Genomic DNA, 5861 nt, shown 5'->3' on the forward strand with positions numbered 1-5861 from the left:
TGCTCAGGAATATGGTTTAGTGTTGGTGGGGTTTTTTTTTGCTTGTTTGTTTTGTGTGGTTTTTTGTTTTTTTTTTTAAGGTTGGACTAGATGATCTTAAAGGTCCCTTCCAACCTAGGTGATTCTGTGATCTGGATAAAACACCTCTCGTCACCTACCGCAGCCGTTTGCACGAGATGCCGGGGCAGGTAGTGCTTTCTGGAGAGCTGAAATCCATACACGGGCCCTGGCACAAGGGAACAGAAGGCCCGTAAAGGCAGAGCCACCGGCTGTGCCGGAGCCCCTCGCACGGTCGGCGCTGCAGCCCCGGCTCTGATCAACCGCAGCTCTCGCCCGTTCCCCTCCACAGCCCTGCCAAAGCACCTGCATCCTTCTTTTTTTATTAGTGGAATAAATTGCCACTTAAAATATCCATTCTCCGTAAAGGCCTGGCCCCATTTTCGGCAGCTTTAGCTGAATACTTGCCTTTAAAAAAATTCCCCCTTCCCGTCTCCCTGTTGAATAAACCTATTATGCCTATTCCTCATGGGTATCCTCACTTCTTTTTTCCTTAGGGTTTTTTTTTTTTTCACTCTTCCCTTCTCCTCTACGCTGTTGTGGCCCATTACAAGCATGTCACTCTTAATGGTGAGGACATCTCTTTTCTTGTCACCAGGTTTCTGTTGCTCGTACCCTTCGGCGTGTCCCAGTTGCTCGGGGTGGCCGTCCCGCTGCCAAATTTGGGGAGGGGGTTTGCAGGGGTTTATTGCTTGTTTCATGGTGTTTAATGGTTTTTTTTTTTTACAGTCATGACTCCTGGAGACCAGTAACGATGTGAGGGTCTCAGCTCTCACCCCGTTGGTCAAAAATGTCATTTTCTGAAGAGAAAAGCTTGAAGCTGTGGTGCTTCAAGGCTCAAAATCCAGAAAGAAATGAAACCAGTCTTAGGGTTTTGGGGAGTCTGACTCATGATTTTTGAATGCCTGTGGTTGGCAGTGCTGCATAGCTGATGTCCCTCAGCACAATGCTGCACAACTTCCATGCGAGACTCATTCCATTAGAAGAAAAGGCTTTCTACTTTCTTTTTTAAAATCTTCACGTAGCTAAAATTTTGAACCAAGCGTGACTTGTCTGGAAGCTCCAGGAACGTTTACTCTTTGGGGACAGGTAAAATTAAAGAAATCTGCGGAGAAAAAAGAAGCTTTTAAAGTTGTTGAAACTCTATGGCCATGACCGTACCTGGGGTCACTGTGGTCGCTTGTGGCTTTCAAGCTGCCCAGAGATATTTTTTAATAGGAATCTGATGGTGAGAGCAGCTTGGTGTCTTTCGCTTGTTCAGTTTTGACTCAACATCTTGCAAATCTCCGTGGATGAAACCCTCACGCTAACGTGATATAAATCATCGCTATCCACATTGCATGGAGGCACGCAGACACGAAGTGCCTTGCCCAACACTGCGCCGTAGGTCACTCTGCAAGGGACCAGGACTGCCTCTAAAGGACACTTTTTTTGGTCTCCTCTTGCTTGTTTTAGTTACTCAGTGGCAGGCTGTAGCCACAACTCTTGAGAAGAGGGTAGGGCTGGCTGCCAGGGCCTTTTTTTTTGGGGCTTTGCCACATTTTGATCCCCCTGGCAATGTCCCGGCCATGCAGGGACCTCACCCACTTCGTGGCTGTTTTAAATCTGCCCACGTCGCGCTGGGCTTGCCTGGAAGTAACGCGTGTAGCTGTACAAACGGGTCACTTCTGTAGGCAGTCTTAAAAAAGAAGAAAATCGGTTAGTCGTCTTGCCCCCCGGTGAAGACCAAGCTGCTGGGGGCTCCTGGGCCAACAGACTCCAGACCATGCTCATGCTTCTCCTCCAACCTGGACCTGAGCAGGCGTTCTGGTGGGGCTGGCTACAGCAGAGCTATCCCATCTGCCATGCTGGCACGAGGGCTGAGCCAGAAAAGGGATAATTTAACTGGGAAAGCAGCACTGGAATGCCACAGCTGGGCTGGGCCATGGCTCTGGTTGACAGAGAGAAGGTCCTGTGGTACGTTGTTCATGGAGGACCTGCTTTAGGGGTGTGTGTGGGGCTCAGTGATGCCAGACCTCAGCTCTGGCAGGTCCAACGGCCGGTGGCTGGGTCGGAATGGGAAGATGTCCCACAATGGGGACCACAACGAGACGGTCGATGGTTTGTGCCTGGACCAGAGCTTACCATCCCTCTCTGCTCCAGGTCAAGGATGGAGGTCCCCCTACTGCAGCAAAGGTTGTCCCAGCAAAGGGATCCCCCCCACCCCTCCCTAGATGAGAGAGGGCCAGATCCTGCAAAACGCTGAGTGCCTGCACTCGGCTGTGAAGCCCCGGCTCCCGCCGAGCAGCGACAGTGCCCAGCCCAGCACTTTGCTGAACTCATTTCAGCCAAGGAAACTCCTTTCCTCGCAGGCGCTTCTCCGGCCAAACCCGCAGCCTGTCGCCGGCGACTCTCCCTCGGCTGGAGGAGGTTATTTTGGAGTGTCTGTCGCTCCTTTTATTTGCACGCTGAATTATGCACGGCACCGGTTTGGGATGGAAAGCCTGGCAGCTGCCTGCCCCACGGCTGCCGTGTGTCCCTCAGGGAGGCTGTCGGGGTAAGAGCCCACCGGCCCCACACCGTCGTGGGGATGGGCATCACGCCGGTGGCTCTGAGCCTCCCTGTGCGATGCCAGGAGGGGAATGCACAGCACCGGCACCTCTGGGCTGCCTTGCCAAAGAGTGCGAGATGCAGGGCTGGCTCAGGGACCCTCGCCCGAATCCTGAATTTCCCTGGGAAAGTCCAATACGAGCCCTCAGCGACCGTCCCTGGGTGGGAAAGCCTCTCGCTGTCCATGCAGGTGCATCTTGTCTCAATTTACTCCAAGCCCAAAAGCAGTAAATAACATCTGCAAATCATTTCTAACGCTTATGCCAAAAAACTGGGAGATAAAAAATGCTGTCGTCTGAGCCCAGCCGTCGGTGATTAATGCCGTACCTGCCGGCAGCCTCAGCAGCAGCACCCGCGGCCCTGGGATTTTGGGGGCAGCGCTGGCCCCGGGGGGTTTTGGGGTGGTGGGAACTGGGACCGGTCCAGCCCCGTATTGGAGCCGGTGGGGTTTAGCCGATGTGAAGCTGGACGGAGGCTCGTGTTTTGGATCTGCTCTCCAGTGCGTTTTGTTTTCGGGGCTGTTTTTGCTCCCACCGAGGTGATGGCATCGCTCCTGCTGATTTCACGAGGACGGGCCGGGGCTGCGTAAGCCGCGCTGCTGCGGCCAGGGATAACACTGCGTGATTTATGGGAGCAATCAGTTGCCACTAGGAGCTGGTTAGGAATTTTCCGATGAAACGAGGATTGCGTCAGAAACCGCTGAGTCATCTCAACTGTTTCATAAAAAAAAAAAAAAAAAAAAAAAAAAAATCCTTTGGCTTTGATGAACTTTCGGTGAAGCAGAGAGCGAATGCGTCTCGCCTGCTGCTGGTTCCCCCAGTGCTTGCCTCGGGGACAGCCTTCCCCCATCCTCCTGCTTTTGCACCCCCCCCTCCCCAGTGCTCCCCATTCCTGGGGTTCGCCTGATGCAGGACGGGGTGCAGGGTCACCTGGGGATGGGGTCTCCTGGGGTGCAACCTCCTGCCAAACCCCAGGGCAGATGGGAGCGAGGAGTGGGGGGGACAAAGGGGCTTGCATGGACCCGGGCAGCTCTGGCGTTTTCAATGTGAAATATTTTGATGCTTTTAAAACCTCTCGTGTTCAGACTTTTCCCTCCCGGTTGTTCCAAAACGGAAAGGGTTTTCTCCTGCGTGTCTCGGGCTGGGATATTTTGAAATGCAGAAGTTGGGTGAACTCAAGTGCTAAATTTTCCCAGTGTCCTGGTCACAGCCAACCAATGGAAAATTGAAAGTTGCAAATCAACCTAGCTGGGTAAATTAAAACAGGCTGGCAGACATTTAGCCAAACAGAAAAGGAGACTTCATTTCCCATGTAAATTTTTTGGGACAGATTCTCCGCTCAGCTTCACACAGCCATCCCCGGGACGACTGGGTCCAAATTACCAGCACCACAGACCCGCAGCAATTCCCGCAGGGTGCTGGGAGGTTTGCAGGGGTCTCTGCCCCACGGTGGGGTTGGAGCGCACCCCGAGGCCCCACAGGTGGGAATTCCTGGCCCATGGCAAAGGGTGACAGGGCTGAACGTTGCCACCAAGGCCAGGAGCAGCCGGTGACGATGATGATGATAAACTACAGTGATGGCCTTGGGTGCAGAGCCAGTGCTGGGGTGCGGTGCCCCACTGGGAGCACTGGTTTTGCCCTGTGCAGGGCAGGTCTAGAGGGGAAGGAGGAAAGGCTTGAGCTGAAGAAACTCTGGTGCCATGAAGGAAATCGTTCAGGTGGGCTGCTCAAAGCTGCTGGGATGTGACCACCGCGTGTGCAAGAGGGATGTGTGAAGGAATGTACAGGAATGTGTGTCACCACACCGGCGAGGTGTCTCATCAACCACGTTTTACACGTAAAGACCACAGAGAGCAGACCACATATATATCATACATAAGTTGTATTCGCTGTACAGCTGTGTCCTTCTTTACTCCATCGGCTTTTCTCACTGACACACACACACACACACACACACACAGACACAGATCAGGTATTGTTCATGCATGGCTGTCACTGAGCCAGGGGGACTGTTCTCGTCCAAAATGGCTCTTCACGCGCACCGAGCCCATTTTCTGACCACCACCGTTCTCCTGTGTGGCAGAAAACTGTTTCAAGCAGCACGACTTGACGCCGAGCCTTGCCAAATGACACCAAAAGCACAAGATCACGGGGATTTGCTTTATTTTTCAGCAGAAAGGGCAATTAAAAACCTGGCAGACCGTACCCAGCCAACCCTCCCCACACTTCCAGAGGCCGGATACGGCCGCACAGTCCCTGCCAAGGTACCAGGAGTTTTTTTGGGCCACCTTGCTGTGTGCTGGAGATGCAGAGGAGGGTGGGGGGGATGGAGGGGTGGGGGCAGCATGTACCGTCCCCCCGTCCAGAGGTCGCAGGGGGCGTAGCATCTTCCCGTGGAGGCGGGGGGGGGGGGGGGAAGCTCAGCATCTTCCCGGGGGATGCCCGCGGGGGGGGGGGGGGGGACCCGGCGCTGCGTGTGCCGGGCGGGAGGCGGCGGGGAACGCATGCGTGCGGGCTCCCCCCGCCAGTGCCCCCCCGGCCTCGCCGCAGGAAACCGGCTGGCGGCCTCGGACCGGCGCCGGGGGAGGCGAGGGGTTAACCGGGGTGGGGGCATCCCGGGCCGAGAGGTGTGAATTCCGCCCGCTCCCCCCCTTCTCCATCCTTCCACACACACCCCCCCCCGTACACACCCCCCCCCCCCGCCGCTATAAGAGCGGCCGGCGCGGGCTGGGGGGAGCCACTGCGGCGGCTCCTCCTCGCTGGAAGCCCCGGCGCTTTTGGCTGCCCTTTGAAGTCGGAGAGGGAGAAGGAGGGAGGGAGCGTCTGGGGCCGCCGCCGCCGCCGCTGCTGCTCCGCGCCGCCGCCGCTACCGCCCGGCCCCGGGAGCATCGCCCCGCCCGGCCCCGCCGCATCCAGGTACGGCCCCGGCCCGCTCCAGCCCCGAGGGGGTCCAGCCCCGCCGGCCCCTTCCCCGCTTCCCCGAGCCCCGGCAGCGCTGCCCGGCGCCGCTTTCCGTCCTCCGGCATCGCCCTCCCGCCGCTGGCAGGTCCAGGCTGCCGGCGGGGCTCCCTCCCGTACCGCGATGCTTGTCGGCGACATCCCTCCCCCGCTTCTTTAATTTTTCTTCTATTTAAACATGCAGCTCTGACCGACTCTAGGATAAACCCTGAGCGAGCTCGGTTGTTGGCTTTGAGTCAGAAGTGTCTGGAAGCCTTA

Source organism: Numenius arquata, chromosome 19 (assembly GCF_964106895.1).
Source record: "Numenius arquata chromosome 19, bNumArq3.hap1.1, whole genome shotgun sequence".
NCBI classification, from domain to species: domain Eukaryota; kingdom Metazoa; phylum Chordata; class Aves; order Charadriiformes; family Scolopacidae; genus Numenius; species Numenius arquata.